Source organism: Nematostella vectensis, chromosome 4 (assembly GCF_932526225.1).
Source record: "Nematostella vectensis chromosome 4, jaNemVect1.1, whole genome shotgun sequence".
Lineage (NCBI taxonomy): Eukaryota > Metazoa > Cnidaria > Anthozoa > Actiniaria > Edwardsiidae > Nematostella > Nematostella vectensis.
The window spans coordinates 16,946,337-16,970,396 of record NC_064037.1 but is presented as its reverse complement, the minus strand read 5'-3'; the positions used below and the strand labels follow the sequence as shown (position 1 = coordinate 16,970,396).

General features: G+C 40.3%; 73 non-coding genes across 73 annotated transcripts; all 73 read right to left on the bottom strand.

The window, feature by feature from the left end:
• Window positions 1-16: 16 nt before the first annotated feature.
• Window positions 17-136, bottom strand: LOC125562208. The gene has a single exon (XR_007307915.1). It is a non-coding gene; the product is annotated as a U5 spliceosomal RNA (small nuclear RNA).
• A 210-nt stretch (window positions 137-346) lies between these two features.
• LOC125562073 lies at window positions 347-468 on the bottom strand. The gene has a single exon (XR_007307780.1). It is a non-coding gene; the product is annotated as a U5 spliceosomal RNA (small nuclear RNA).
• Window positions 469-678: 210 nt separating this feature from the next.
• On the bottom strand, window positions 679-800 carry LOC125562167. The gene has a single exon (XR_007307874.1). It is a non-coding gene; the product is annotated as a U5 spliceosomal RNA (small nuclear RNA).
• A 210-nt stretch (window positions 801-1,010) lies between these two features.
• Window positions 1,011-1,132, bottom strand: LOC125562072. Its single transcript, XR_007307779.1, has one exon. It is a non-coding gene; the product is annotated as a U5 spliceosomal RNA (small nuclear RNA).
• Window positions 1,133-1,341: 209 nt separating this feature from the next.
• Window positions 1,342-1,463, bottom strand: LOC125562071. The gene has a single exon (XR_007307778.1). It is a non-coding gene; the product is annotated as a U5 spliceosomal RNA (small nuclear RNA).
• A 212-nt stretch (window positions 1,464-1,675) lies between these two features.
• LOC125562118 lies at window positions 1,676-1,795 on the bottom strand. Its single transcript, XR_007307825.1, has one exon. It is a non-coding gene; the product is annotated as a U5 spliceosomal RNA (small nuclear RNA).
• Window positions 1,796-2,005: 210 nt separating this feature from the next.
• Window positions 2,006-2,127, bottom strand: LOC125562070. Its single transcript, XR_007307777.1, has one exon. It is a non-coding gene; the product is annotated as a U5 spliceosomal RNA (small nuclear RNA).
• Window positions 2,128-2,337: 210 nt separating this feature from the next.
• LOC125562069 lies at window positions 2,338-2,459 on the bottom strand. Its single transcript, XR_007307776.1, has one exon. It is a non-coding gene; the product is annotated as a U5 spliceosomal RNA (small nuclear RNA).
• Window positions 2,460-2,669: 210 nt separating this feature from the next.
• On the bottom strand, window positions 2,670-2,789 carry LOC125562132. The gene has a single exon (XR_007307839.1). It is a non-coding gene; the product is annotated as a U5 spliceosomal RNA (small nuclear RNA).
• Window positions 2,790-2,999: 210 nt separating this feature from the next.
• Window positions 3,000-3,121, bottom strand: LOC125562179. Its single transcript, XR_007307886.1, has one exon. It is a non-coding gene; the product is annotated as a U5 spliceosomal RNA (small nuclear RNA).
• A 212-nt stretch (window positions 3,122-3,333) lies between these two features.
• LOC125562113 lies at window positions 3,334-3,453 on the bottom strand. The gene has a single exon (XR_007307820.1). It is a non-coding gene; the product is annotated as a U5 spliceosomal RNA (small nuclear RNA).
• A 212-nt stretch (window positions 3,454-3,665) lies between these two features.
• LOC125562120 lies at window positions 3,666-3,785 on the bottom strand. The gene has a single exon (XR_007307827.1). It is a non-coding gene; the product is annotated as a U5 spliceosomal RNA (small nuclear RNA).
• Window positions 3,786-3,995: 210 nt separating this feature from the next.
• LOC125562068 lies at window positions 3,996-4,117 on the bottom strand. The gene has a single exon (XR_007307775.1). It is a non-coding gene; the product is annotated as a U5 spliceosomal RNA (small nuclear RNA).
• Window positions 4,118-4,327: 210 nt separating this feature from the next.
• Window positions 4,328-4,449, bottom strand: LOC125562066. The gene has a single exon (XR_007307773.1). It is a non-coding gene; the product is annotated as a U5 spliceosomal RNA (small nuclear RNA).
• A 210-nt stretch (window positions 4,450-4,659) lies between these two features.
• LOC125562065 lies at window positions 4,660-4,781 on the bottom strand. Its single transcript, XR_007307772.1, has one exon. It is a non-coding gene; the product is annotated as a U5 spliceosomal RNA (small nuclear RNA).
• A 209-nt stretch (window positions 4,782-4,990) lies between these two features.
• On the bottom strand, window positions 4,991-5,112 carry LOC125562064. Its single transcript, XR_007307771.1, has one exon. It is a non-coding gene; the product is annotated as a U5 spliceosomal RNA (small nuclear RNA).
• A 212-nt stretch (window positions 5,113-5,324) lies between these two features.
• On the bottom strand, window positions 5,325-5,444 carry LOC125562117. Its single transcript, XR_007307824.1, has one exon. It is a non-coding gene; the product is annotated as a U5 spliceosomal RNA (small nuclear RNA).
• A 210-nt stretch (window positions 5,445-5,654) lies between these two features.
• LOC125562063 lies at window positions 5,655-5,776 on the bottom strand. The gene has a single exon (XR_007307770.1). It is a non-coding gene; the product is annotated as a U5 spliceosomal RNA (small nuclear RNA).
• A 210-nt stretch (window positions 5,777-5,986) lies between these two features.
• LOC125562062 lies at window positions 5,987-6,108 on the bottom strand. Its single transcript, XR_007307769.1, has one exon. It is a non-coding gene; the product is annotated as a U5 spliceosomal RNA (small nuclear RNA).
• A 210-nt stretch (window positions 6,109-6,318) lies between these two features.
• LOC125562130 lies at window positions 6,319-6,438 on the bottom strand. Its single transcript, XR_007307837.1, has one exon. It is a non-coding gene; the product is annotated as a U5 spliceosomal RNA (small nuclear RNA).
• Window positions 6,439-6,648: 210 nt separating this feature from the next.
• LOC125562178 lies at window positions 6,649-6,770 on the bottom strand. The gene has a single exon (XR_007307885.1). It is a non-coding gene; the product is annotated as a U5 spliceosomal RNA (small nuclear RNA).
• Window positions 6,771-6,982: 212 nt separating this feature from the next.
• Window positions 6,983-7,102, bottom strand: LOC125562112. The gene has a single exon (XR_007307819.1). It is a non-coding gene; the product is annotated as a U5 spliceosomal RNA (small nuclear RNA).
• A 212-nt stretch (window positions 7,103-7,314) lies between these two features.
• Window positions 7,315-7,434, bottom strand: LOC125562119. The gene has a single exon (XR_007307826.1). It is a non-coding gene; the product is annotated as a U5 spliceosomal RNA (small nuclear RNA).
• A 210-nt stretch (window positions 7,435-7,644) lies between these two features.
• LOC125562061 lies at window positions 7,645-7,766 on the bottom strand. Its single transcript, XR_007307768.1, has one exon. It is a non-coding gene; the product is annotated as a U5 spliceosomal RNA (small nuclear RNA).
• A 210-nt stretch (window positions 7,767-7,976) lies between these two features.
• On the bottom strand, window positions 7,977-8,098 carry LOC125562060. The gene has a single exon (XR_007307767.1). It is a non-coding gene; the product is annotated as a U5 spliceosomal RNA (small nuclear RNA).
• Window positions 8,099-8,307: 209 nt separating this feature from the next.
• LOC125562059 lies at window positions 8,308-8,429 on the bottom strand. Its single transcript, XR_007307766.1, has one exon. It is a non-coding gene; the product is annotated as a U5 spliceosomal RNA (small nuclear RNA).
• A 210-nt stretch (window positions 8,430-8,639) lies between these two features.
• LOC125562058 lies at window positions 8,640-8,761 on the bottom strand. Its single transcript, XR_007307765.1, has one exon. It is a non-coding gene; the product is annotated as a U5 spliceosomal RNA (small nuclear RNA).
• A 210-nt stretch (window positions 8,762-8,971) lies between these two features.
• LOC125562122 lies at window positions 8,972-9,093 on the bottom strand. Its single transcript, XR_007307829.1, has one exon. It is a non-coding gene; the product is annotated as a U5 spliceosomal RNA (small nuclear RNA).
• Window positions 9,094-9,303: 210 nt separating this feature from the next.
• On the bottom strand, window positions 9,304-9,425 carry LOC125562102. Its single transcript, XR_007307809.1, has one exon. It is a non-coding gene; the product is annotated as a U5 spliceosomal RNA (small nuclear RNA).
• Window positions 9,426-9,635: 210 nt separating this feature from the next.
• LOC125562196 lies at window positions 9,636-9,757 on the bottom strand. The gene has a single exon (XR_007307903.1). It is a non-coding gene; the product is annotated as a U5 spliceosomal RNA (small nuclear RNA).
• A 210-nt stretch (window positions 9,758-9,967) lies between these two features.
• On the bottom strand, window positions 9,968-10,089 carry LOC125562057. Its single transcript, XR_007307764.1, has one exon. It is a non-coding gene; the product is annotated as a U5 spliceosomal RNA (small nuclear RNA).
• Window positions 10,090-10,299: 210 nt separating this feature from the next.
• On the bottom strand, window positions 10,300-10,421 carry LOC125562142. Its single transcript, XR_007307849.1, has one exon. It is a non-coding gene; the product is annotated as a U5 spliceosomal RNA (small nuclear RNA).
• Window positions 10,422-10,631: 210 nt separating this feature from the next.
• On the bottom strand, window positions 10,632-10,753 carry LOC125562055. Its single transcript, XR_007307762.1, has one exon. It is a non-coding gene; the product is annotated as a U5 spliceosomal RNA (small nuclear RNA).
• Window positions 10,754-10,963: 210 nt separating this feature from the next.
• LOC125562207 lies at window positions 10,964-11,085 on the bottom strand. The gene has a single exon (XR_007307914.1). It is a non-coding gene; the product is annotated as a U5 spliceosomal RNA (small nuclear RNA).
• Window positions 11,086-11,295: 210 nt separating this feature from the next.
• Window positions 11,296-11,417, bottom strand: LOC125562054. The gene has a single exon (XR_007307761.1). It is a non-coding gene; the product is annotated as a U5 spliceosomal RNA (small nuclear RNA).
• Window positions 11,418-11,626: 209 nt separating this feature from the next.
• Window positions 11,627-11,748, bottom strand: LOC125562095. The gene has a single exon (XR_007307802.1). It is a non-coding gene; the product is annotated as a U5 spliceosomal RNA (small nuclear RNA).
• A 210-nt stretch (window positions 11,749-11,958) lies between these two features.
• LOC125562221 lies at window positions 11,959-12,080 on the bottom strand. Its single transcript, XR_007307928.1, has one exon. It is a non-coding gene; the product is annotated as a U5 spliceosomal RNA (small nuclear RNA).
• Window positions 12,081-12,290: 210 nt separating this feature from the next.
• On the bottom strand, window positions 12,291-12,412 carry LOC125562053. The gene has a single exon (XR_007307760.1). It is a non-coding gene; the product is annotated as a U5 spliceosomal RNA (small nuclear RNA).
• Window positions 12,413-12,622: 210 nt separating this feature from the next.
• LOC125562206 lies at window positions 12,623-12,744 on the bottom strand. The gene has a single exon (XR_007307913.1). It is a non-coding gene; the product is annotated as a U5 spliceosomal RNA (small nuclear RNA).
• Window positions 12,745-12,954: 210 nt separating this feature from the next.
• On the bottom strand, window positions 12,955-13,076 carry LOC125562052. The gene has a single exon (XR_007307759.1). It is a non-coding gene; the product is annotated as a U5 spliceosomal RNA (small nuclear RNA).
• Window positions 13,077-13,285: 209 nt separating this feature from the next.
• On the bottom strand, window positions 13,286-13,407 carry LOC125562051. The gene has a single exon (XR_007307758.1). It is a non-coding gene; the product is annotated as a U5 spliceosomal RNA (small nuclear RNA).
• A 210-nt stretch (window positions 13,408-13,617) lies between these two features.
• LOC125562050 lies at window positions 13,618-13,739 on the bottom strand. Its single transcript, XR_007307757.1, has one exon. It is a non-coding gene; the product is annotated as a U5 spliceosomal RNA (small nuclear RNA).
• A 209-nt stretch (window positions 13,740-13,948) lies between these two features.
• LOC125562049 lies at window positions 13,949-14,070 on the bottom strand. The gene has a single exon (XR_007307756.1). It is a non-coding gene; the product is annotated as a U5 spliceosomal RNA (small nuclear RNA).
• Window positions 14,071-14,280: 210 nt separating this feature from the next.
• LOC125562162 lies at window positions 14,281-14,402 on the bottom strand. The gene has a single exon (XR_007307869.1). It is a non-coding gene; the product is annotated as a U5 spliceosomal RNA (small nuclear RNA).
• A 210-nt stretch (window positions 14,403-14,612) lies between these two features.
• Window positions 14,613-14,734, bottom strand: LOC125562048. The gene has a single exon (XR_007307755.1). It is a non-coding gene; the product is annotated as a U5 spliceosomal RNA (small nuclear RNA).
• A 210-nt stretch (window positions 14,735-14,944) lies between these two features.
• Window positions 14,945-15,066, bottom strand: LOC125562227. The gene has a single exon (XR_007307934.1). It is a non-coding gene; the product is annotated as a U5 spliceosomal RNA (small nuclear RNA).
• A 212-nt stretch (window positions 15,067-15,278) lies between these two features.
• LOC125562111 lies at window positions 15,279-15,398 on the bottom strand. The gene has a single exon (XR_007307818.1). It is a non-coding gene; the product is annotated as a U5 spliceosomal RNA (small nuclear RNA).
• Window positions 15,399-15,608: 210 nt separating this feature from the next.
• On the bottom strand, window positions 15,609-15,730 carry LOC125562135. Its single transcript, XR_007307842.1, has one exon. It is a non-coding gene; the product is annotated as a U5 spliceosomal RNA (small nuclear RNA).
• Window positions 15,731-15,939: 209 nt separating this feature from the next.
• Window positions 15,940-16,061, bottom strand: LOC125562047. Its single transcript, XR_007307754.1, has one exon. It is a non-coding gene; the product is annotated as a U5 spliceosomal RNA (small nuclear RNA).
• A 210-nt stretch (window positions 16,062-16,271) lies between these two features.
• On the bottom strand, window positions 16,272-16,393 carry LOC125562203. The gene has a single exon (XR_007307910.1). It is a non-coding gene; the product is annotated as a U5 spliceosomal RNA (small nuclear RNA).
• Window positions 16,394-16,603: 210 nt separating this feature from the next.
• On the bottom strand, window positions 16,604-16,725 carry LOC125562192. The gene has a single exon (XR_007307899.1). It is a non-coding gene; the product is annotated as a U5 spliceosomal RNA (small nuclear RNA).
• Window positions 16,726-16,934: 209 nt separating this feature from the next.
• On the bottom strand, window positions 16,935-17,056 carry LOC125562046. Its single transcript, XR_007307753.1, has one exon. It is a non-coding gene; the product is annotated as a U5 spliceosomal RNA (small nuclear RNA).
• Window positions 17,057-17,266: 210 nt separating this feature from the next.
• On the bottom strand, window positions 17,267-17,388 carry LOC125562115. The gene has a single exon (XR_007307822.1). It is a non-coding gene; the product is annotated as a U5 spliceosomal RNA (small nuclear RNA).
• A 210-nt stretch (window positions 17,389-17,598) lies between these two features.
• LOC125562205 lies at window positions 17,599-17,720 on the bottom strand. Its single transcript, XR_007307912.1, has one exon. It is a non-coding gene; the product is annotated as a U5 spliceosomal RNA (small nuclear RNA).
• A 210-nt stretch (window positions 17,721-17,930) lies between these two features.
• Window positions 17,931-18,052, bottom strand: LOC125562252. Its single transcript, XR_007307959.1, has one exon. It is a non-coding gene; the product is annotated as a U5 spliceosomal RNA (small nuclear RNA).
• A 209-nt stretch (window positions 18,053-18,261) lies between these two features.
• LOC125562141 lies at window positions 18,262-18,383 on the bottom strand. Its single transcript, XR_007307848.1, has one exon. It is a non-coding gene; the product is annotated as a U5 spliceosomal RNA (small nuclear RNA).
• A 210-nt stretch (window positions 18,384-18,593) lies between these two features.
• LOC125562044 lies at window positions 18,594-18,715 on the bottom strand. Its single transcript, XR_007307751.1, has one exon. It is a non-coding gene; the product is annotated as a U5 spliceosomal RNA (small nuclear RNA).
• Window positions 18,716-18,925: 210 nt separating this feature from the next.
• On the bottom strand, window positions 18,926-19,047 carry LOC125562043. Its single transcript, XR_007307750.1, has one exon. It is a non-coding gene; the product is annotated as a U5 spliceosomal RNA (small nuclear RNA).
• A 210-nt stretch (window positions 19,048-19,257) lies between these two features.
• LOC125562042 lies at window positions 19,258-19,379 on the bottom strand. The gene has a single exon (XR_007307749.1). It is a non-coding gene; the product is annotated as a U5 spliceosomal RNA (small nuclear RNA).
• Window positions 19,380-19,590: 211 nt separating this feature from the next.
• Window positions 19,591-19,710, bottom strand: LOC125562136. Its single transcript, XR_007307843.1, has one exon. It is a non-coding gene; the product is annotated as a U5 spliceosomal RNA (small nuclear RNA).
• Window positions 19,711-19,920: 210 nt separating this feature from the next.
• On the bottom strand, window positions 19,921-20,042 carry LOC125562041. The gene has a single exon (XR_007307748.1). It is a non-coding gene; the product is annotated as a U5 spliceosomal RNA (small nuclear RNA).
• A 210-nt stretch (window positions 20,043-20,252) lies between these two features.
• On the bottom strand, window positions 20,253-20,374 carry LOC125562040. Its single transcript, XR_007307747.1, has one exon. It is a non-coding gene; the product is annotated as a U5 spliceosomal RNA (small nuclear RNA).
• Window positions 20,375-20,584: 210 nt separating this feature from the next.
• On the bottom strand, window positions 20,585-20,706 carry LOC125562157. Its single transcript, XR_007307864.1, has one exon. It is a non-coding gene; the product is annotated as a U5 spliceosomal RNA (small nuclear RNA).
• A 210-nt stretch (window positions 20,707-20,916) lies between these two features.
• Window positions 20,917-21,038, bottom strand: LOC125562039. Its single transcript, XR_007307746.1, has one exon. It is a non-coding gene; the product is annotated as a U5 spliceosomal RNA (small nuclear RNA).
• Window positions 21,039-21,248: 210 nt separating this feature from the next.
• Window positions 21,249-21,370, bottom strand: LOC125562038. The gene has a single exon (XR_007307745.1). It is a non-coding gene; the product is annotated as a U5 spliceosomal RNA (small nuclear RNA).
• A 210-nt stretch (window positions 21,371-21,580) lies between these two features.
• Window positions 21,581-21,702, bottom strand: LOC125562145. The gene has a single exon (XR_007307852.1). It is a non-coding gene; the product is annotated as a U5 spliceosomal RNA (small nuclear RNA).
• Window positions 21,703-21,911: 209 nt separating this feature from the next.
• Window positions 21,912-22,033, bottom strand: LOC125562215. The gene has a single exon (XR_007307922.1). It is a non-coding gene; the product is annotated as a U5 spliceosomal RNA (small nuclear RNA).
• A 210-nt stretch (window positions 22,034-22,243) lies between these two features.
• On the bottom strand, window positions 22,244-22,365 carry LOC125562177. The gene has a single exon (XR_007307884.1). It is a non-coding gene; the product is annotated as a U5 spliceosomal RNA (small nuclear RNA).
• A 210-nt stretch (window positions 22,366-22,575) lies between these two features.
• On the bottom strand, window positions 22,576-22,697 carry LOC125562037. Its single transcript, XR_007307744.1, has one exon. It is a non-coding gene; the product is annotated as a U5 spliceosomal RNA (small nuclear RNA).
• A 209-nt stretch (window positions 22,698-22,906) lies between these two features.
• Window positions 22,907-23,028, bottom strand: LOC125562036. Its single transcript, XR_007307743.1, has one exon. It is a non-coding gene; the product is annotated as a U5 spliceosomal RNA (small nuclear RNA).
• A 210-nt stretch (window positions 23,029-23,238) lies between these two features.
• Window positions 23,239-23,360, bottom strand: LOC125562183. The gene has a single exon (XR_007307890.1). It is a non-coding gene; the product is annotated as a U5 spliceosomal RNA (small nuclear RNA).
• Window positions 23,361-23,572: 212 nt separating this feature from the next.
• LOC125562109 lies at window positions 23,573-23,692 on the bottom strand. The gene has a single exon (XR_007307816.1). It is a non-coding gene; the product is annotated as a U5 spliceosomal RNA (small nuclear RNA).
• A 210-nt stretch (window positions 23,693-23,902) lies between these two features.
• On the bottom strand, window positions 23,903-24,024 carry LOC125562035. Its single transcript, XR_007307742.1, has one exon. It is a non-coding gene; the product is annotated as a U5 spliceosomal RNA (small nuclear RNA).
• Between the last annotated feature and the right edge of the window lie 36 nt (window positions 24,025-24,060).

Below are 24,060 nucleotides of genomic sequence, written 5' to 3'. Positions count from 1 at the left end.
TCATTTAGTGTGTAAGCCCCCCAAAAATGCAGGGCAAATCAAAAATTGAGTGATATACTCATTTCAGTGCTCTCCTCCACAGAAATCTTCAGTAAAAGGCGAAAGATTTACTCGATATGAAGGAAAACCAGAGTGCCCTTCAATGGTTCGCATGGTGCAATCTATATCCCCAAACAAGACTCCATTGCATGTGGGACTGCAAAAGTATCTGGGGCGTCATGCGCAAAATACTCTGTCGGTACTTAACATGAGTTGGTGGTTTGCAATCAGCACTAACAAATATAACCTTAAATTAAAGCAAAATTCAGTTGAACCATTTGGGCCGCAATTTTTCATTTAGTGTGTAAGCCCCGCAAAAATGCAGGGCAAATCAAAAATTGAGTGATATACTCATTTCAGTGCTCTCCTCCACGGAAATCTTTAGTAAAAGGCGAAAGATTTACTCGATATGAAGGAAAACCAGAGTGCCCTTCAATGGTTCGCATGGTGCAATCTATATCCCCAAACAAGACTCCATTGCACGTGGGACTGCAAAAGTATCTGGGGCGTCATGCGCAAAATACTCTGTCGGTACTTAACATGAGTTGGTGGTTTGCAATCAGCACTAACAAATATAACCTTAAATTAAAGCAAAATTCAGTTGAACCATTTGGGACGCAATTTTTCATTTAGTGTGTAAGCCCCGCAAAAATGCAGGGCAAATCAAAAATTGAGTGATATACTCATTTCAGTGCTCTCCTCTACGGAAATCTTTAGTAAAAGGCGAAAGATTTACTCGATATGAAGGAAAACCAGAGTGCCCTTCAATGCTTCGCATGGTGCAATCTATATCCCCAAACAAGACTCCATTGCATGTGGGACTGCAAAAGTATCTGGGGCGTCATGCGCAAAATACTCTGTCGGTACTTAACATGAGTTGGTGGTTTGCAATCAGCACTAACAAATATAACCTTAAATTAAAGCACAATTCAGTTGAACCATTTGGGCCGCAATTTTTCATTTAGTGTGTAAGCCCCGCAAAAATGCAGGGCAAATCAAAAATTGAGTGATATACTCATTTCAGTGCTCTCCTCCACGGAAATCTTTAGTAAAAGGCGAAAGATTTACTCGATATGAAGGAAAACCAGAGTGCCCTTCAATGGTTCGCATGGTGCAATCTATATCCCCAAACAAGACTCCATTGCATGTGGGACTGCAAAAGTATCTGGGGCGACATGCGCAAAATACTCTGTCGGTACTTAACATGAGTTGGTGGTTTGCAATCAGCACTAAAAATATAACCTTAAATTAAAGCAAAATTCAGTTGAACCATTTGGGCCGCAATTTTTCATTTAGTGTGTAAGCCCCGCAAAAATGCAGGGCAAATCAAAAATTGAGTGATATACTCATTTCAGTGCTCTCCTCCACGGAAATCTTTAGTAAAAGGCGAAAGATTTACTCGATATGAAGGAAAACCAGAGTGCCCTTCAATGGTTCGCATGGTGCAATCTATATCCCCAAACAAGACTCCATTGCATGTGGGACTGCAAAAGTATCTGGGGCGTCATGAGCAAAATACTCTGTCGGTACTTAACATGAGTTGGTGGTTTGCAATCAGCACTAACAAATATAACCTTAAATTAAAGCAAAATTCAGTTGAACCATTTGGGACGCAATTTTTCATTTAGTGTGTAAGCCCCCCAAAAATGCAGGGCAAATCAAAAATTGATTGATATACTCATTTCAGTGCTCTCCTCCACGGAAATCTTTAGTAAAAGGCGAAAGATTTACTCGATATGAAGGAAAACCAGAGTACCCTTCAATGGTTCGCATGGTGCAATCTATATCCCCAAACAAGACTCCATTGCATGTGGGACTGCAAAAGTATCTGGGGCGTCATGCGCAAAATACTCTGTCGGTACTTAACATGAGTTGGTGGTTTGCAATCAGCACTAACAAATATAACCTTAAATTAAAGCAAAATTCAGTTGAACCATTTGGGCCGCAATTTTTCATTTAGTGTGTAAGCCCCGCAAAAATGCAGGGCAAATCAAAAATTGAGTGATATACTCATTTCAGTGCTCTCCTCCACGGAAATCTTTAGTAAAAGGCGAAAGATTTACTCGATATGAAGGAAAACCAGAGTGCCCTTCAATGGTTCGCATGGTGCAATCTATATCCCCAAACAAGACTCCATTGCATGTGGGACTGCAAAAGTATCTGGGGCGTCATGCGCAAAATACTCTGTCGGTACTTAACATGAGTTGGTGGTTTGCAATCAGCACTAACAAATATAACCTTAAATTAAAGCAAAATTCAGTTGAACCATTTGGGACGCAAGTTTTCATTTAGTGTGTAAGCCCCGCAAAAATGCAGGGCAAATCAAAAATTGAGTGATATACTCATTTCAGTGCTCTCCTCCACGGAAATCTTTAGTAAAAGGCGAAAGATTTACTCGATATGAAGGAAAACCAGAGTGCCCTTCAATGGTTTGCATGGTGCAATCTATATCCCCAAACAAGACTCCATTGCATGTGGGTCTGCAAAAGTATCTGGGGCGTCATGCGCAAAATACTCTGTCGGTACTTAACATGAGTTGGTGGGTTGCAATCAGCACTAAAAATATAACTTTAAATTAAAGCAAAATTCAGTTGAACCATTTGGGCCGCAATTTTTCATTTAGTGTGTAAGCCCGCAAAAATGCAGGGCAAATCAAAAATTGAGTGATATACTCATTTCAGTGCTCTCCTCCACGGAAATCTTTAGTAAAAGGCGAAAGATTTACTCGATATGAAGGAAAACCAGAGTGCCCTTCAATGGTTCGCATGGTGCAATCTATATCCCCAAACAAGACTCCATTGCATGTGGGACTGCAAAAGTATCTGGGGCGTCATGCGCAAAATACTCTGTCGGTACTTAACATGAGTTGGTGGTTTGCAATCAGCACTAACAAATATAACCTTAAATTAAAGCAAAATTCAGTTGAACCATTTGGGCCGCAATTTTTCATTTAGTGTGTAAGCCCCGCAAAAATGCAGGGCAAATCAAAAATTGAGTAATATACTCATTTCAGTGCTCTACTCCACGGAAATCTTTAGTAAAAGGCGAAAGATTTACTAGATATGAAGGAAAACCAGAGTGCCCTTCAATGGTTCGCATGGTGCAATCTATATCCCCAAACAAGACACCATTGCATGTGGGACTGCAAAAGTATCTGGGGCGTCATGAGCAAAATACTCTGTCGGTACTTAACATGAGTTGGTGGTTTGCAATCAGCACTAACAAATATAACCTTAAATTAAAGCAAAATTCAGTTGAACCATTTGGGACGCAATTTTTCATTTAGTGTGTAAGCCCCCCAAAAATGCAGGGCAAATCAAAAATTGAGTGATATACTCATTTCAGTGCTCTCCTCCACGGAAATCTTTAGTAAAAGGCGAAAGATTTACTCGATATGAAGGAAAACCAGAGTGCCCTTCAATGGTTCGCATGGTGCAATCTATATCCCCAAACAAGACTCCATTGCATGTGGGACTGCAAAAGTATCTGGGGCGTCATGCGCAAAATACTCTGTCGGTACTTAACATGAGTTGGTGGTTTGCAATCAGCACTAACAAATATAACCTTAAATTAAAGCAAAATTCAGTTGAACCATTTGGGCCGCAATTTTTCATTTAGTGTGTAAGACCCGCAAAAATGCAGGGCAAATCAAAAATTGAGTGATATACTCATTTCAGTGCTCTCCTCCACGGAAATCTTTAGTAAAAGGCGAAAGATTTACTCGATATGAAGGAAAACCAGAGTGCCCTTCAATGGTTCGCATGGTGCAATCTATATCCCCAAACAAGACTCCATTGCATGTGGGACTGCAAAAGTATCTGGGGCGTCATGCGCAAAATACTCTGTCGGTACTTAACATGAGTTGGTGGTTTGCAATCAGCACTAACAAATATAACCTTAAATTAAAGCAAAATTCAGTTGAACCATTTGGGCCGCAATTTTTCATTTAGTGTGTAAGCCCCGCAAAAATGCAGGGCAAATCAAAAATTGAGTGATATACTCATTTCAGTGCTCTCCTCCACGGAAATCTTTAGTAAAAGGCGAAAGATTTACTCGATATGAAGGAAAACCAGAGTGCCCTTCAATGGTTCGCATGGTGCAATCTATATCCCCAAACAAGACTCCATTGCACGTGGGACTGCAAAAGTATCTGGGGCGTCATGCGCAAAATACTCTGTCGGTACTTAACATGAGTTGGTGGTTTGCAATCAGCACTAACAAATATAACCTTAAATTAAAGCAAAATTCAGTTGAACCATTTGGGACGCAATTTTTCATTTAGTGTGTAAGCCCCGCAAAAATGCAGGGCAAATCAAAAATTGAGTGATATACTCATTTCAGTGCTCTCCTCCACGGAAATCTTTAGTAAAAGGCGAAAGATTTACTCGATATGAAGGAAAACCAGAGTGCCCTTCAATGCTTCGCATGGTGCAATCTATATCCCCAAACAAGACTCCATTGCATGTGGGACTGCAAAAGTATCTGGGGCGTCATGCGCAAAATACTCTGTCGGTACTTAACATGAGTTGGTGGTTTGCAATCAGCACTAACAAATATAACCTTAAATTAAAGCACAATTCAGTTGAACCATTTGGGCCGCAATTTTTCATTTAGTGTGTAAGCCCCGCAAAAATGCAGGGCAAATCAAAAATTGAGTGATATACTCATTTCAGTGCTCTCCTCCACGGAAATCTTTAGTAAAAGGCGAAAGATTTACTCGATATGAAGGAAAACCAGAGTGCCCTTCAATGGTTCGCATGGTGCAATCTATATCCCCAAACAAGACTCCATTGCATGTGGGACTGCAAAAGTATCTGGGGCGACATGCGCAAAATACTCTGTCGGTACTTAACATGAGTTGGTGGTTTGCAATCAGCACTAAAAATATAACCTTAAATTAAAGCAAAATTCAGTTGAACCATTTGGGCCGCAATTTTTCATTTAGTGTGTAAGCCCCGCAAAAATGCAGGGCAAATCAAAAATTGAGTGATATACTCATTTCAGTGCTCTCCTCCACGGAAATCTTTAGTAAAAGGCGAAAGATTTACTCGATATGAAGGAAAACCAGAGTGCCCTTCAATGGTTCGCATGGTGCAATCTATATCCCCAAACAAGACTCCATTGCATGTGGGACTGCAAAAGTATCTGGGGCGTCATGAGCAAAATACTCTGTCGGTACTTAACATGAGTTGGTGGTTTGCAATCAGCACTAACAAATATAACCTTAAATTAAAGCAAAATTCAGTTGAACCATTTGGGACGCAATTTTTCATTTAGTGTGTAAGCCCCCCAAAAATGCAGGGCAAATCAAAAATTGATTGATATACTCATTTCAGTGCTCTCCTCCACGGAAATCTTTAGTAAAAGGCGAAAGATTTACTCGATATGAAGGAAAACCAGAGTACCCTTCAATGGTTCGCATGGTGCAATCTATATCCCCAAACAAGACTCCATTGCATGTGGGACTGCAAAAGTATCTGGGGCGTCATGCGCAAAATACTCTGTCGGTACTTAACATGAGTTGGTGGTTTGCAATCAGCACTAACAAATATAACCTTAAATTAAAGCAAAATTCAGTTGAACCATTTGGGCCGCAATTTTTCATTTAGTGTGTAAGCCCCGCAAAAATGCAGGGCAAATCAAAAATTGAGTGATATACTCATTTCAGTGCTCTCCTCCACGGAAATCTTTAGTAAAAGGCGAAAGATTTACTCGATATGAAGGAAAACCAGAGTGCCCTTCAATGGTTCGCATGGTGCAATCTATATCCCCAAACAAGACTCCATTGCATGTGGGACTGCAAAAGTATCTGGGGCGTCATGCGCAAAATACTCTGTCGGTACTTAACATGAGTTGGTGGTTTGCAATCAGCACTAACAAATATAACCTTAAATTAAAGCAAAATTCAGTTGAACCATTTGGGACGCAAGTTTTCATTTAGTGTGTAAGCCCCGCAAAAATGCAGGGCAAATCAAAAATTGAGTGATATACTCATTTCAGTGCTCTCCTCCACGGAAATCTTTAGTAAAAGGCGAAAGATTTACTCGATATGAAGGAAAACCAGAGTGCCCTTCAATGGTTTGCATGGTGCAATCTATATCCCCAAACAAGACTCCATTGCATGTGGGTCTGCAAAAGTATCTGGGGCGTCATGCGCAAAATACTCTGTCGGTACTTAACATGAGTTGGTGGGTTGCAATCAGCACTAAAAATATAACTTTAAATTAAAGCAAAATTCAGTTGAACCATTTGGGCCGCAATTTTTCATTTAGTGTGTAAGCCCGCAAAAATGCAGGGCAAATCAAAAATTGAGTGATATACTCATTTCAGTGCTCTCCTCCACGGAAATCTTTAGTAAAAGGCGAAAGATTTACTCGATATGAAGGAAAACCAGAGTGCCCTTCAATGGTTCGCATGGTGCAATCTATATCCCCAAACAAGACTCCATTGCATGTGGGACTGCAAAAGTATCTGGGGCGTCATGCGCAAAATACTCTGTCGGTACTTAACATGAGTTGGTGGTTTGCAATCAGCACTAACAAATATAACCTTAAATTAAAGCAAAATTCAGTTGAACCATTTGGGCCGCAATTTTTCATTTAGTGTGTAAGCCCCGCAAAAATGCAGGGCAAATCAAAAATTGAGTAATATACTCATTTCAGTGCTCTACTCCACGGAAATCTTTAGTAAAAGGCGAAAGATTTACTAGATATGAAGGAAAACCAGAGTGCCCTTCAATGGTTCGCATGGTGCAATCTATATCCCCAAACAAGACACCATTGCATGTGGGACTGCAAAAGTATCTGGGGCGTCATGAGCAAAATACTCTGTCGGTACTTAACATGAGTTGGTGGTTTGCAATCAGCACTAACAAATATAACCTTAAATTAAAGCAAAATTCAGTTGAACCATTTGGGACGCAATTTTTCATTTAGTGTGTAAGCCCCCCAAAAATGCAGGGCAAATCAAAAATTGAGTGATATACTCATTTCAGTGCTCTCCTCCACGGAAATCTTTAGTAAAAGGCGAAAGATTTACTCGATATGAAGGAAAACCAGAGTGCCCTTCAATGGTTCGCATGGTGCAATCTATATCCCCAAACAAGACTCCATTGCATGTGGGACTGCAAAAGTATCTGGGGCGTCATGCGCAAAATACTCTGTCGGTACTTAACATGAGTTGGTGGTTTGCAATCAGCACTAACAAATATAACCTTAAATTAAAGCAAAATTCAGTTGAACCATTTGGGCCGCAATTTTTCATTTAGTGTGTAAGACCCGCAAAAATGCAGGGCAAATCAAAAATTGAGTGATATACTCATTTCAGTGCTCTCCTCCACGGAAATCTTTAGTAAAAGGCGAAAGATTTACTCGATATGAAGGAAAACCAGAGTGCCCTTCAATGGTTCGCATGGTGCAATCTATATCCCCAAACAAGACTCCATTGCATGTGGGACTGCAAAAGTATCTGGGGCGTCATGCGCAAAATACTCTGTCGGTACTTAACATGAGTTGGTGGTTTGCAATCAGCACTAACAAATATAACCTTAAATTAAAGCAAAATTCAGTTGAACCATTTGGGCCGCAATTTTTCATTTAGTGTGTAAGCCCCGCAAAAATGCAGGGCAAATCAAAAATTGAGTGATATACTCATTTCAGTGCTCTCCTCCACGGAAATCTTTAGTAAAAGGCGAAAGATTTACTCGATATGAAGGAAAACCAGAGTGCCCTTCAATGCTTCGCATGGTGCAATCTATATCCCCAAACAAGACTCCATTGCATGTGGGACTGCAAAAGTATCTGGGGCGTCATGCGCAAAATACTCTGTCGGTACTTAACATGAGTTGGTGGTTTGCAATCAGCACTAACAAATATAACCTTAAATTAAAGCACAATTCAGTTGAACCATTTGGGCCGCAATTTTTCATTTAGTGTGTAAGCCCCGCAAAAATGCAGGGCAAATCAAAAATTGAGTGATATACTCATTTCAGTGCTCTCCTCCACGGAAATCTTTAGTAAAAGGCGAAAGATTTACTCGATATGAAGGAAAACCAGAGTGCCCTTCAATGGTTCGCATGGTGCAATCTATATCCCCAAACAAGACTCCATTGCATGTGGGACTGCAAAAGTATCTGGGGCGTCATGCGCAAAATACTCTGTCGGTACTTAACATGAGTTGGTGGTTTGCAATCAGCACTAAAAATATAACCTTAAATTAAAGCAAAATTCAGTTGAACCATTTGGGCCGCAATTTTTCATTTAGTGTGTAAGCCCCGCAAAAATGCAGGGCAAATCAAAAATTGAGTGATATACTCATTTCAGTGCTCTCCTCCACGGAAATCTTTAGTAAAAGGCGAAAGATTTACTCGATATGAAGGAAAACCAGAGTGCCCTTCAATGGTTCGCATGGTGCAATCTATATCCCCAAACAAGACTCCATTGCATGTGGGACTGCAAAAGTATCTGGGGCGTCATGCGCAAAATACTCTGTCGGTACTTAACATGAGTTGGTGGTTTGCAATCAGCACTAACAAATATAACCTTAAATTAAAGCAAAATTCAGTTGAACCATTTGGGCCGCAATTTTTCATTTAGTGTGTAAGCCCCGCAAAAATGCAGGGCAAATCAAAAATTGAGTGATATACTCATTTCAGTGCTCTCCTCCACGGAAATCTTTAGTAAAAGGCGAAAGATTTACTCGATATGAAGGAAAACCAGAGTGCCCTTCAATGGTTCGCATGGTGCAATCTATATCCCCAAACAAGACTCCATTGCATGTGGGACTGCAAAAGTATCTGGGGCGTCATGCGCAAAATACTCTGTCGGTACTTAACATGAGTTGGTGGTTTGCAATCAGCACTAACAAATATAACCTTAAATTAAAGCAAAATTCAGTTGAACCATTTGGGCCGCAATTTTTCATTTAGTGTGTAAGCCCCGCAAAAATGCAGGGCAAATCAAAAATTGAGTGATATACTCATTTCAGTGCTCTCCTCCACGGAAATCTTTAGTAAAAGGCGAAAGATTTACACGATATGAAGGAAAACCAGAGTGCCCTTCAATGGTTCGCATGGTGCAATCTATATCCCCAAACAAGACTCCATTGCATGTGGGACTGCAAAAGTATCTGGGGCGTCATGCGCAAAATACTCTGTCGGTACTTAACATGAGTTGGTGGTTTGCAATCAGCACTAACAAATATAACCTTAAAATAAAGCAAAATTCAGTTGAACCATTTGGGCCGCAATTTTTCATTTAGTGTGTAAGCCCCGCAAAAATGCAGGGCAAATAAAAAATTGAGTGATATACTCATTTCAGTGCTCTCCTCCACGGAAATCTTTAGTAAAAGGCGAAAGATTTACTCGATATGAAGGAAAACCAGAGTGCCCTTCAATGGTTCGCATGGTGCAATCTATATCCCCAAACAAGACTCCATTGCATGTGGGACTGCAAAAGTATCTGGGGCGTCATGCGCAAAATACTCTGTCGGTACTTAACATGAGTTGGTGGTTTGCAATCAGCACTAACAAATATAACCTTAAATTAAAGCAAAATTCAGTTGAACCATTTGGGCCGCAATTTTTCATTTAGTGTGTAAGCCCCGCAAAAATGCAGGGCAAATCAAAAATTGAGTGATATACTTATTTTAGTGCTCTCCTCTACGGAAATCTTTAGTAAAAGGCGAAAGATTTACTCGATATGAAGGAAAACCAGAGTTCCCTTTAATGGTTCGCATGGTGCAATCTATATCCCCAAACAAGACTCCATTGCATGTGGGACTGCAAAAGTATCTGGGGCGTCATGCGCAAAATACTCTGTCGGTACTTAACATGAGTTGGTGGTTTGCAATCAGCACTAACAAATATAACCTTAAATTAAAGCAGAATTCAGTTGAACCATTTGGGCCGCAATTTTTCATTTAGTGTGTAAGCCCCGCAAAAATGCAGGGCAAATCAAAAATTGAGTGATATACTCATTTCAGTGCTCTCCTCCACGGAAATCTTTAGTAAAAGGCGAAAGATTTACTCGATATGAAGGAAAACCAGAGTGCCCTTCAATGGTTCGCATGGTGCAATCTATATCCCCAAACAAGACTCCATTGCATGTGGGACTGCAAAAGTATCTGGGGCGTCATGCGCAAAATACTCTGTCGGTACTTAACATGAGTTGGTGGTTTGCAATCAGCACTAACAAATATAACCTTAAATTAAAGCAAAATTCAGTTGAACCATTTGGGCCGCAATTTTTCATTTAGTGTGTAAGCCCCGCAAAAATGCAGGGCAAATCAAAAATTGAGTGATATACTCATTTCAGTGCTCTACTCCACGGAAATCTTTAGTAAAAGGCGAAAGATTTACTCGATATGAAGGAAAACCAGAGTTCCCTTTAATGGTTCGCATGGTGCAATCTATATCCCCAAACAAGACTCCATTGCATGTGGGACTGCAAAAGTATCTGGGGCGTCATGCGCAAAATACTCTGTCGGTACTTAACATGAGTTGGTGGTTTGCAATCAGCACTAACAAATATAACCTTAAATTAAAGCAGAATTCAGTTGAACCATTTGGGCCGCAATTTTTCATTTAGTGTGTAAGCCCCGCAAAAATGCAGGGCAAATCAAAAATTGAGTGATATACTCATTTCAGTGCTCTCCTCCACGGAAATCTTTAGTAAAAGGCGAAAGATTTACTCGATATGAAGGAAAACCAGAGTGCCCTTCAATGGTTCGCATGGTGCAATCTATATCCCCAAACAAGACTCCATTGCATGTGGGACTGCAAAAGTATCTGGGGCGTCATGCGCAAAATACTCTGTCGGTACTTAACATGAGTTGGTGGTTTGCAATCAGCACTAACAAATATAACCTTAAATTAAAGCAAAATTCAGTTGAACCATTTGGGCCGCAATTTTTCATTTAGTGTGTAAGCCCCGCAAAAATGCAGGGCAAATCAAAAATTGAGTGATATACTCATTTCAGTGCTCTACTCCACGGAAATCTTTAGTAAAAGGCGAAAGATTTACTAGATATGAAGGAAAACTAGAGTGCCCTTTAATGGTTCGCATGGTGCAATCTATATCCCCAAACAAGACTCCATTGCATGTGGGACTGCAAAAGTATCTGGGGCGTCATGCGCAAAATACTCTGTCGGTACTTAACATGAGTTGGTGGTTTGCAATCAGCACTAACAAATATAACCTTAAATTAAAGCAAAATTCAGTTGAACCATTTGGGCCGCAAGTTTTCATTTAGTGTGTAAGCCCCGCAAAAATGCAGGGCAAATCAAAAATTGAGTGATATACTCATTTCAGTGCTCTCCTCCACGGAAATCTTTAGTAAAAGGCGAAAGATTTACTCGATATGAAGGAAAACCAGAGTGCCCTTCAATGGTTCGCATGGTGCAATCTATATCCCCAAACAAGACTCCATTGCATGTGGGACTGCAAAAGTATCTGGGGCGTCATGCGCAAAATACTCTGTCGGTACTTAACATGAGTTGGTGGTTTGCAATCAGCACTAAAAATATAACCTTAAATTAAAGCAAAATTCAGTTGAACCATTTGGGCCGCAATTTTTCTTTTAGTGTGTAAGCCCCGTAAAAATGCAGGGCAAATCAAAAATTGAGTGATATACTCATTTCAGTGCTCTCCTCCACGGAAATCTTTAGTAAAAGGCGAAAGATTTACTCGATATGAAGGAAAACCAGAGTGCCCTTCAATGGTTCGCATGGTGCAATCTATATCCCCAAACAAGACTCCATTGCATGTGGGACTGCAAAAGTATCTGGGGCGTCATGCGCAAAATACTCTGTCGGTACTTAACATGAGTTGGTGGTTTGCAATCAGCACTAACAAATATAACCTTAAATTAAAGCAAAATTCAGTTGAACCATTTGGGCCGCAATTTTTCATTTAGTGTGTAAGCCCCGCAAAAATGCAGGGCAAATCAAAAATTGAGTGATATACTTATTTTAGTGCTCTCCTCTACGGAAATCTTTAGTAAAAAGCGAAAGATTTACTCGATATGAAGGAAAACCAGAGTTCCCTTTGATGGTTCGCATGGTGCAATCTATATCCCCAAACAAGACTCCATTGCATGTGGGACTGAAAAAGTATCTGGGGCGTCATGCGCAAAATACTCTGTCGGTACTTAACATGAGTTGGTGGTTTGCAATCAGCACTAACAAATATAACCTTAAATTAAAGCAAAATTCAGTTGAACCATTTGGGCCGCAATTTTTCATTTAGTGTGTAAGCCCCGCAAAAATGCAGGGCAAATCAAAAATTGAGTGATATACTCATTTCAGTGCTCTCCTCCACGGAAATCTTTAGTAAAAGGCGAAAGATTTACTCGATATGAAGGAAAACCAGAGTGCCCTTCAATGGTTCGCATGGTGCAATCTATATCCCCAAACAAGACTCCATTGCATGTGGGACTGCAAAAGTATCTGGGGCGTCATGCGCAAAATACTCTGTCGGTACTTAACATGAGTTGGTGGTTTGCAATCAGCACTAACAAATATAACCTTAAATTAAAGCAAAATTCAGTTGAACCATTTGGGCCGCAATTTTTCATTTAGTGTGTAAGCCCCGCAAAAATGCAGGGCAAATCAAAAATTGAGTGATATACTCATTTCAGTGCTCTACTCCACGGAAATCTTTAGTAAAAGGCGAAAGATTTACTAGATATGAAGGAAAACTAGAGTGCCCTTTAATGGTTCGCATGGTGCAATCTATATCCCCAAACAAGACTCCATTGCATGTGGGACTGCAAAAGTATCTGGGGCGTCATGCGCAAAATACTCTGTCGGTACTTAACATGAGTTGGTGGTTTGCAATCAGCACTAACAAATATAACCTTAAATTAAAGCAAAATTCAGTTGAACCATTTGGGCCGCAAGTTTTCATTTAGTGTGTAAGCCCCGCAAAAATGCAGGGCAAATCAAAAATTGAGTGATATACTCATTTCAGTGCTCTCCTCCACGGAAATCTTTAGTAAAAGGCGAAAGATTTACTCGATATGAAGGAAAACCAGAGTGCCCTTCAATGGTTCGCATGGTGCAATCTATATCCCCAAACAAGACTCCATTGCATGTGGGACTGCAAAAGTATCTGGGGCGTCATGCGCAAAATACTCTGTCGGTACTTAACATGAGTTGGTGGTTTGCAATCAGCACTAAAAATATAACCTTAAATTAAAGCAAAATTCAGTTGAACCATTTGGGCCGCAATTTTTCTTTTAGTGTGTAAGCCCCGCAAAAATGCAGGGCAAATCAAAAATTGAGTGATATACTCATTTCAGTGCTCTCCTCCACGGAAATCTTTAGTAAAAGGCGAAAGATTTACTCGATATGAAGGAAAACCAGAGTGCCCTTCAATGGTTCGCATGGTGCAATCTATATCCCCAAACAAGACTCCATTGCATGTGGGACTGCAAAAGTATCTGGGGCGTCATGCGCAAAATACTCTGTCGGTACTTAACATGAGTTGGTGGTTTGCAATCAGCACTAACAAATATAACCTTAAATTAAAGCACAATTCAGTTGAACCATTTGGGCCGCAATTTTTCATTTAGTGTGTAAGCCCCGCAAAAATGCAGGGCAAATCAAAAATTGAGTGATATACTCATTTCAGTGCTCTCCTCCACGGAAATCTTTAGTAAAAGGCGAAAGATTTACTCGATATGAAGGAAAACCAGAGTGCCCTTTAATGCTTCGCATGGTGCAATCTATATCCCCAAACAAGACTCCATTGCATGTGGGACTGCAAAAGTATCTGGGGCGTCATGCGCAAAATACTCTGTCGGTACTTAACATGAGTTGGTGGTTTGCAATCAGCACTAAAAATATAACCTTAAATTAAAGCAAAATTCAGTTGAACCATTTGGGCCGCAATTTTTCATTTAGTGTGTAAGCCCCGCAAAAATGCAGGGCAAATCAAAAATTGAGTGATATACTCATTTCAGTGCTCTCCTCCACGGAAATCTTTAGTAAAAGGCGAAAGATTTACTCGATATGAAGGAAAACCAGAGTGCCCTTCAATGGTTCGCATGGTGCAATCTATATCCCCAAACAAGACTCCATTGCATGTGGGACTGCAAAAGTATCTGGGGCATCATGCGCAAAATACTCTGTCGGTACTTAACATGAGTTGGTGGTTTGCAATCAGCACTAACAAATATAACCTTAAATTAAAGCAAAATTCAGTTGAACCATTTGGGCCGCAATTTTTCATTTAGTGTGTAAGCCCCGCAAAAATGCAGGGCAAATCAAAAATTGAGTGATATACTCATTTCAGTGCTCTACTCCACGGAAATCTTTAGTAAAAGGCGAAAAATTTACTCGATATGAAGGAAAACCAGAGTGCCCTTCAATGGTTCGCATGGTGCAATCTATATCCCCAAACAAGACTCCATTGCATGTGGGACTGCAAAAGTATCTGGGGCGTCATGCGCAAAATACTCTGTCGGTACTTAACATGAGTTGGTGGTTTGCAATCAGCACTAACAAATATAACCTTAAATTAAAGCAAAATTCAGTTGAACCATTTGGGCCGCAATTTTTCATTTAGTGTGTAAGCCCCGCAAAAATGCAGGGCAAATCAAAAATTGAGTGATATACTCATTTCAGTGCTCTCCTCCACGGAAATCTTTAGTAAAAGGCGAAAGATTTACTCGATATGAAGGAAAACCAGAGTGCCCTTCAATGGTTCGCATGGTGCAATCTATATCCCCAAACAAGACTCCATTGCATGTGGGACTGCAAAAGTATCTGGGGCGTCATGCGCAAAATACTCTGTCGGTACTTAACATGAGTTGGTGGTTTGCAATCAGCACTAACAAATATAACCTTAAATTAAAGCAAAATTCAGTTGAACCATTTGGGCCGCAATTTTTCATTTAGTGTGTAAGCCCCGCAAAAATGCAGGGCAAATAAAAAATTGAGTGATATACTCATTTCAGTGCTCTATTCCACGGAAATCTTTAGTAAATGGCGAAAGATTTACTAGATATGAAGGAAAACCAGAGTGCCCTTCAATGGTTCGCATGGTGCAATCTATATCCCCAAACAAGACTCCATTGCATGTGGGACTGCAAAAGTATCTGGGGCGTCATGAGCAAAATACTCTGTCGGTACTTAACATGAGTTGGTGGTTTGCAATTAGCACTAACAAATATAACCTTAAATTAAAGCAAAATTCAGTTGAACCATTTGGGACGCAATTTTTCATTTAGTGTGTAAGCCCCCCAAAAATGCAGGGCAAATCAAAAATTGAGTGATATACTCATTTCAGTGCTCTCCTCCACGGAAATCTTTAGTAAAAGGCGAAAGATTTACTCGATATGAAGGAAAACCAGAGTGCCCTTCAATGGTTCGCATGGTGCAATCTATATCCCCAAACAAGACTCCATTGCATGTGGGACTGCAAAAGTATCTGGGGCGTCATGCGCAAAATACTCTGTCGGTACTTAACATGAGTTGGTGGTTTGCAATCAGCACTAACAAATATAACCTTAAATTAAAGCAAAATTCAGTTGAACCATTTGGGCCGCAATTTTTCATTTAGTGTGTAAGCCCTGCAAAAATGCAGGGCAAATAAAAAATTGAGTGATATACACATTTCAGTGCTCTCCTCCACGGAAATCTTTAGTAAAAGGCGAAAGATTTACTCGATATGAAGGAAAACCAGAGTGCCCTTCAATGGTTCGCATGGTGCAATCTATATCCCCAAACAAGACTCCATTGCATGTGGGACTGCAAAAGTATCTGGGGCGTCATGCGCAAAATACTCTGTCGGTACTTAACATGAGTTGGTGGTTTGCAATCAGCACTAAAAATATAACCTTAAATCAAAGCAAAATTCAGTTGAACCATTTGGGCCGCAATTTTTCACTTAGTGTGTAAGCCCCGCAAAAATGCAGGGCAAATCAAAAATTGAGTGATATACTCATTTCAGTGCTCTCCTCCACGGAAATCTTTAGTAAAAGGCGAAAGATTTACTCGATATGAAGGAAAACCAGAGTGCCCTTCAATGGTTCGCATGGTGCAATCTATATCCCCAAACAAGACTCCATTGCATGTGGGACTGCAAAAGTATCTGGGGCGTCATGCGCAAAATACTCTGTCGGTACTTAACATGAGTTGGTGGTTTGCAATCAGCACTAACAAATATAACCTTAAATTAAAGCAAAATTCAGTTGAACCATTTGGGCCGCAATTTTTCATTTAGTGTGTAAGCCCTGCAAAAATGCAGGGCAAATCAAAAATTGAGTGATATACTCATTTCAGTGCTCTCCTCCACGGAAATCTTTAGTAAAAGGCGAAAGATTTACTCGATATGAAGGAAAACCAGAGTGCCCTTCAATGGTTCGCATGGTGCAATCTATATCCCCAAACAAGACTCCATTGCATGTGGGACTGCAAAAGTATCTGGGGCGTCATGCGCAAAATACTCTGTCGGTACTTAACATGAGTTGGTGGTTTGCAATCAGCACTAACAAATATAACCTTAAATTAAAGCAAAATTCAGTTGAACCATTTGGGCCGCAATTTTTCATTTAGTGTGTAAGCCCTGCAAAAATGCAGGGCAAATCAAAAATTGAGTGATATACTCATTTCAGTGCTCTCCTCCACGGAAATCTTTAGTAAAAGGCGAAAGATTTACTCGATATGAAGGAAAACCAGAGTGCCCTTCAATGGTTCGCATGGTGCAATCTATATCCCCAAACAAGACTCCATTGCATGTGGGACTGCAAAAGTATCTGGGGCGTCATGCGCAAAATACTCTGTCGGTACTTAACATGAGTTGGTGGTTTGCAATCAGCACTAAAAATATAACCTTAAATCAAAGCAAAATTCAGTTGAACCATTTGGGCCGCAATTTTTCATTTAGTGTGTAAGCCCCGCAAAAATGCAGGGCAAATCAAAAATTGAGTGATATACTCATTTCAGTGCTCTCCTCCACGGAAATCTTTAGTAAAAGGCGAAAGATTTACTCGATATGAAGGAAAACCAGAGTGCCCTTCAATGGTTCGCATGGTGCAATCTATATCCCCAAACAAGACTCCATTGCATGTGGGACTGCAAAAGTATCTGGGGCGTCATGCGCAAAATACTCTGTCGGTACTTAACATGAGTTGGTGGTTTGCAATCAGCACTAACAAATATAACCTTAAATTAAAGCAAAATTCAGTTGAACCATTTGGGCCGCAATTTTTCATTTAGTGTGTAAGCCCTGCATTTTTGCAGGGCAAATAAAAAATTGAGTGATATACTCATTTCAGTGCTCTCCTCCACGGAAATCTTTAGTAAAAGGCGAAAGATTTACTCGATATGAAGGAAAACCAGAGTGCCCTACAATGGTTCGCATGGTGCAATCTATATCCCCAAACAAGACTCCATTGCATGTGGGACTGCAAAAGTATCTGGGGCGTCATGCGCAAAATACTCTGTCGGTACTTAACATGAGTTGGTGGTTTGCAATCAGCACTAACAAATATAACCTTAAATTAAAGTAAAATTCAGTTGAACCATTTGGGCCGCAATTTTTCATTTAGTGTGTAAGCCCCGCAAAAATGCAGGGCAAATCAAAAATTGAGTGATATACTCATTTCAGTGCTCTACTCCACGGAAATCTTTAGTAAAAGGCGAAAGATTTACTAGATATGAAGGAAAACTAGAGTGCCCTTTAATGGTTCGCATGGTGCAATCTATATCCCCAAACAAGACTCCATTGCATGTTGGACTGCAAAAGTATCTGGGGCGTCATGCGCAAAATACTCTGTCGGTACTTAACATGAGTTGGTGGTTTGCAATCAGCACTAACAAATATAACCTTAAATTAAAGCAAAATTCAGTTGAACCATTTGGGCCGCAAGTTTTCATTTAGTGTGTAAGCCCCGCAAAAATGCAGGGCAAATCAAAAATTAAGTGATATACTCATTTCAGTGCTCTCCTCCACGGAAATCTTTAGTAAAAGGCGAAAGATTTACTCGATATGAAGGAAAACCAGAGTGCCCTTCAATGGTTCGCATGGTGCAATCTATATCCCCAAACAAGACTCCATTGCATGTGGGACTGCAAAAGTATCTGGGGCGTCATGCGCAAAATACTCTGTCGGTACTTAACATGAGTTGGTGGTTTGCAATCAGCACTAAAAATATAACCTTAAATTAAAGCAAAATTCAGTTTAACCATTTGGGCCGCAATTTTTCATTTAGTGTGTAAGCCCCGCAAAAATGCAGGGCAAATCAAAAATTGAGTGATATACTCATTTCAGTGCACTCCTCCACGGAAATCTTTAGTAAAAGGCGAAAGATTTACTCGATATGAAGGAAAACCAGAGTGCCCTTCAATGGTTCGCATGGTGCAATGTATATCCCCAAACAAGACTCCATTGCATGTGGGACTGCAAAAGTATCTGGGGCGTCATGCGCAAAATACTCTGTCGGTACTTAACATGAGTTGGTGGTTTGCAATCAGCACTAACAAATATAACCTTAAATTAAAGCAAAATTCAGTTGAACCATTTGGGCCGCAATTTTTCATTTAGTGTGTAAGCCCCGCAAAAATGCAGGGCAAATCAAAAATTGAGTGATATACTCATTTCAGTGCTCTCCTCCACGGAAATCTTTAGTAAAAGGCGAAAGATTTACTCGATATGAAGGAAAACCAGAGTGCCCTTCAATGGTTCGCATGGTGCAATCTATATCCCCAAACAAGACTCCATTGCATGTGGGACTGCAAAAGTATCTGGGGCGTCATGCGCAAAATACTCTGTCGGTACTTAACATGAGTTGGTGGTTTGCAATCAGCACTAACAAATATAACCTTAAATTAAAGCAAAATTCAGTTGAACCATTTGGGCCGCAATTTTTCATTTAGTGTGTAAGCCCCGCAAAAATGCAGGGCAAATCAAAAATTGAGTGATATACTCATTTCAGTGCTCTCCTCCACGGAAATCTTTAGTAAAAGGCGAAAGATTTACTCGATATGAAGGAAAACCAGAGTGCCCTTCAATGCTTCGCATGGTGCAATCTATATCCCCAAACAAGACTCCATTGCATGTGGGACTGCAAAAGTATCTGGGGCGTCATGCGCAAAATACTCTGTCGGTACTTAACATGAGTTGGTGGTTTGCAATCAGCACTAACAAATATAACCTTAAATTAAAGCACAATTCAGTTGAACCATTTGGGCCGCAATTTTTCATTTAGTGTGTAAGCCCCGCAAAAATGCAGGGCAAATCAAAAATTGAGTGATATACTCATTTCAGTGCTCTCCTCCACGGAAATCTTTAGTAAAAGGCGAAAGATTTACTCGATATGAAGGAAAACCAGAGTGCCCTTCAATGGTTCGCATGGTGCAATCTATATCCCCAAACAAGACTCCATTGCATGTGGGACTGCAAAAGTATCTGGGGCGTCATGCGCAAAATACTCTGTCGGTACTTAACATGAGTTGGTGGTTTGCAATCAGCACTAAAAATATAACCTTAAATTGAAGCAAAATTCAGTTGAAACATTTGGGCCGCAATTTTTCATTTAGTGTGTAAGCCTCGCAAAAATGCAGGGCAAATCAAAAATTGAGTGATATACTCATTTCAGTGCTCTCCTCCACGGAAATCTTTAGTAAAAGGCGAAAGATTTACTCGATATGAAGGAAAACCAGAGTGCCCTTCAATGGTTCGCATGGTGCAATCTATATCCCCAAACAAGACTCCATTGCATGTGGGACTGCAAAAGTATCTGGGGCGTCATGCGCAAAATACTCTGTCGGTACTTAACATGAGTTGGTGGTTTGCAATCAGCACTAACAAATATAACCTTAAATTAAAGCAAAATTCAGTTGAACCATTTGGGCCGCAATTTTTCATTTAGTGTGTAAGCCCCGCAAAAATGCAGGGCAAATCAAAAATTGAGTGATATACTCATTTCAGTGCTCTCCTCCACGGAAATCTTTAGTAAAAGGCGAAAGATTTACTCGATATGAAGGAAAACCAGAGTGCCCTTCAATGGTTCGCATGGTGCAATCTATATCCCCAAACAAGACTCCATTGCATGTGGGACTGCAAAAGTATCTGGGGCGTCATGCGCAAAATACTCTGTCGGTACTTAACATGAGTTGGTGGTTTGCAATCAGCACTAACAAATATAACCTTAAATTAAAGCAAAATTCAGTTGAACCATTTGGGCCGCAATTTTTCATTTAGTGTGTAAGCCCCGCAAAAATGCAGGGCAAATCAAAAATTGAGTGATATACTCATTTCAGTGCTCTCCTCCACGGAAATCTTTAGTAAAAGGCGAAAGATTTACTCGATATGAAGGAAAACCAGAGTGCCCTTCAATGGTTCGCATGGTGCAATCTATATCCCCAAACAAGACTCCATTGCATGTGGGACTGCAAAAGTATCTGGGGCGTCATGCGCAAAATACTCTGTCGGTACTTAACATGAGTTGGTGGTTTGCAATCAGCACTAACAAATATAACCTTAAATTAAAGCAAAATTCAGTTGAACCATTTGGGCCGCAATTTTTCATTTAGTGTGTAAGCCCCGCAAAAATGCAGGGCAAATCAAAAAATGAGTGATATACTCATTTCAGTGCCCTCATCCACGGAAATCTTTAGTAAAAGGCGAAAGATTTACTCGATATGAAGGAAAACCAGAGTGCCCTTTAATGGTTCGCATGGTGCAATCTATATCCCCAAACAAGACTCCATTGCATGTGGGACTGCAAAAGTATCTGGGGCGTCATGCGCAAAATACTCTGTCGGTACTTAACATGAGTTGGTGGTTTGCAATCAGCACTAACAAATATAACCTTAAATTAAAGCAAAATTCAGTTGAACCATTTGGGCCGCAATTTTTCATTTAGTGTGTAAGCCCCGCAAAAATGCAGGGCAAATCAAAAATTGAGTGATATACTCATTTCAGTGCTCTCCTCCACGGAAATCTTTAGTAAAAGGCGAAAGATTTACTCGATATGAAGGAAAACCAGAGTGCCCTTCAATGGTTCGCATGGTGCAATCTATATCCCCAAACAAGACTCCATTGCATGTGGGACTGCAAAAGTATCTGGGGCGTCATGCGCAAAATACTCTGTCGGTACTTAACATGAGTTGGTGGTTTGCAATCAGCACTAACAAATATAACCTTAAATTAAAGCAAAATTCAGTTGAACCATTTGGGCCGCAATTTTTTATTTAGTGTGTAAGCCCCGCAAAAATGCAGGGCAAATCAAAAATTGAGTGATATACTCATTTCAGTGCTCTCCTCCACGGAAATCTTTAGTAAAAGGCGAAAGATTTACTCGATATGAAGGAAAACCAGAGTGCCCTTCAATGGTTCGCATGGTGCAATCTATATCCCCAAACAAGACTCCATTGCATGTGGGACTGCAAAAGTATCTGGGGCGTCATGCGCAAAATACTCTGTCGGTACTTAACATGAGTTGGTGGTTTGCAATCAGCACTAACAAATATAACCTTAAATTAAAGCAAAATTCAGTTGAACCATTTGGGCCGCAAGTTTTCATTTAGTGTGTAAGCCCCGCAAAAATGCAGGGCAAATCAAAAATTGAGTGATATACTCATTTCAGTGCTCTCCTCCACGGAAATCTTTAGTAAAAGGCGAAAGATTTACTCGATATGAAGGAAAACAAGAGTGCCCTTCAATGGTTCGCATGGTGCAATCTATATCCCCAAACAAGACTCCATTGCATGTGGGACTGCAAAAGTATCTGGGGCGTCATGCGCAAAATACTCTGTCGGTACTTAACATGAGTTGGTGGTTTGCAATCAGCACTAAAAATATAACCTTAAATTAAAGCAAAATTCAGTTGAACCATTTGGGCCGCAAATTTTCATTTAGTGTGTAAGCCCCGCAAAAATGCAGGGCAAACCAAAAATTGAGTGATATACTCATTTCAGTGCTCTCCTCCACGGAAATCTTTAGTAAAAGGCGAAAGATTTACTCGATATGAAGGAAAACCAGAGTGCCCTTCAATGGTTCGCATGGTGCAATCTATATCCCCAAACAAGACTCCATTGCATGTGGGACTGCAAAAGTATCTGGGGCGTCATGCGCAAAATACTTTGTCGGTACTTAACATGAGTTGGTGGTTTGCAATCAGCACTAACAAATATAACCTTAAATTAAAGCAAAATTCAGTTGAACCATTTGGGCCGCAATTTTTCATTTAGTGTGTAAGCCCCGCAAAAATGCAGGGCAAATCAAAAATTGAGTAATATACTCATTTCAGTGCTCTACTCCACGGAAATCTTTAGTAAAAGGCGAAAGATTTACTAGATATGAAGGAAAACCAGAGTGCCCTTTAATGGTTCGCATGGTGCAATCTATATCCCCAAACAAGACTCCATTGCATGTGGGACTGCAAAAGTATCTGGGGCGTCATGCGCAAAATACTCTGTCGGTACTTAACATGAGTTGGTGGTTTGCAATCAGCACTAACAAATATAACCTTAAATTAAAGCAAAATTCAGTTGAACCATTTGGGCCGCAAGTTTTCATTTAGTGTGTAAGCCCCGCAAAAATGCAGGGCAAATCAAAAATTGAGTGATATACTCATTTCAGTGCTCTCCTCCACGGAAATCTTTAGTAAAAGGCGAAAGATTTACTCGATATGAAGGAAAACCAGAGTGCCCTTCAATGGTTCGCATGGTGCAATCTATATCCCCAAACAAGACTCCATTGCATGTGGGACTGCAAAAGTATCTGGGGCGTCATGCGCAAAATACTCTGTCGGTACTTAACATGAGTTGGTGGTTTGCAATCAGCACTAAAAATATAACCTTAAATTAAAGCAAAATTCAGTTTAACCATTTGGGCCGCAATTTTTCATTTAGTGTGTAAGCCCCGCAAAAATGCAGGGCAAATCAAAAATTGAGTGATATACTCATTTCAGTGCTCTCCTCCACGGAAATCTTTAGTAAAAGGCGAAAGATTTACTCGATATGAAGGAAAACCAGAGTGCCCTTCAATGGTTCGCATGGTGCAATCTATATCCCCAAACAAGACTCCATTGCATGTGGGACTGCAAAAGTATCTGGGGCGTCATGCGCAAAATACTCTGTCGGTACTTAACATGAGTTGGTGGTTTGCAATCAGCACTAACAAATATAACCTTAAATTAAAGCAAAATTCAGTTGAACCATTTGGGCCGCAATTTTTCATTTAGTGTGTAAGCCCCGCAAAAATGCAGGGCAAATCAAAAATTGAGTGATATACTCATTTCAGTGCTCTACTCCACGGAAATCTTTAGTAAAAGGCGAAAGATTTACTAGATATGAAGGAAAACCAGAGTGCCCTTCAATGGTTCGCATGGTGCAATCTATATCCCCAAACAAGACTCCATTGCATGTGGGACTGCAAAAGTATCTGGGGCGTCATGAGCAAAATACTCTGTCGGTACTTAACATGAGTTGGTGGTTTGCAATCAGCACTAACAAATATAACCTTAAATTAAAGCAAAATTCAGTTGAACCATTTGGGACGCAATTTTTCATTTAGTGTGTAAGCCCCCCAAAAATGCAGGGCAAATCAAAAATTGAGTGATATACTCATTTCAGTGCTCTCCTCCACGGAAATCTTTAGTAAAAGGCGAAAGATTTACTCGATATGAAGGAAAACCAGAGTGCCCTTCAATGGTTCGCATGGTGCAATCTATATCCCCAAACAAGACTCCATTGCATGTGGGACTGCAAAAGCATCTGGGGCGTCATGCGCAAAATACTCTGTCGGTACTTAACATGAGTTGGTGGTTTGCAATCAGCACTAACAAATATAATCTTAAATTAAAGCACAATTCAGTTGAACCATTTGGGCCGCAATTTTTCATTTAGTGTGTAAGCCCCGCAAAAATGCAGGGCAAATCAAAAATTGAGTGATATACTCATTTCAGTGCTCTCCTCCACGGAAATCTTTAGTAAAAGGCGAAAGATTTACTCGATATGAAGGAAAACCAGAGTGCCCTTCAATGGTTCGCATGGTGCAATCTATATCCCCA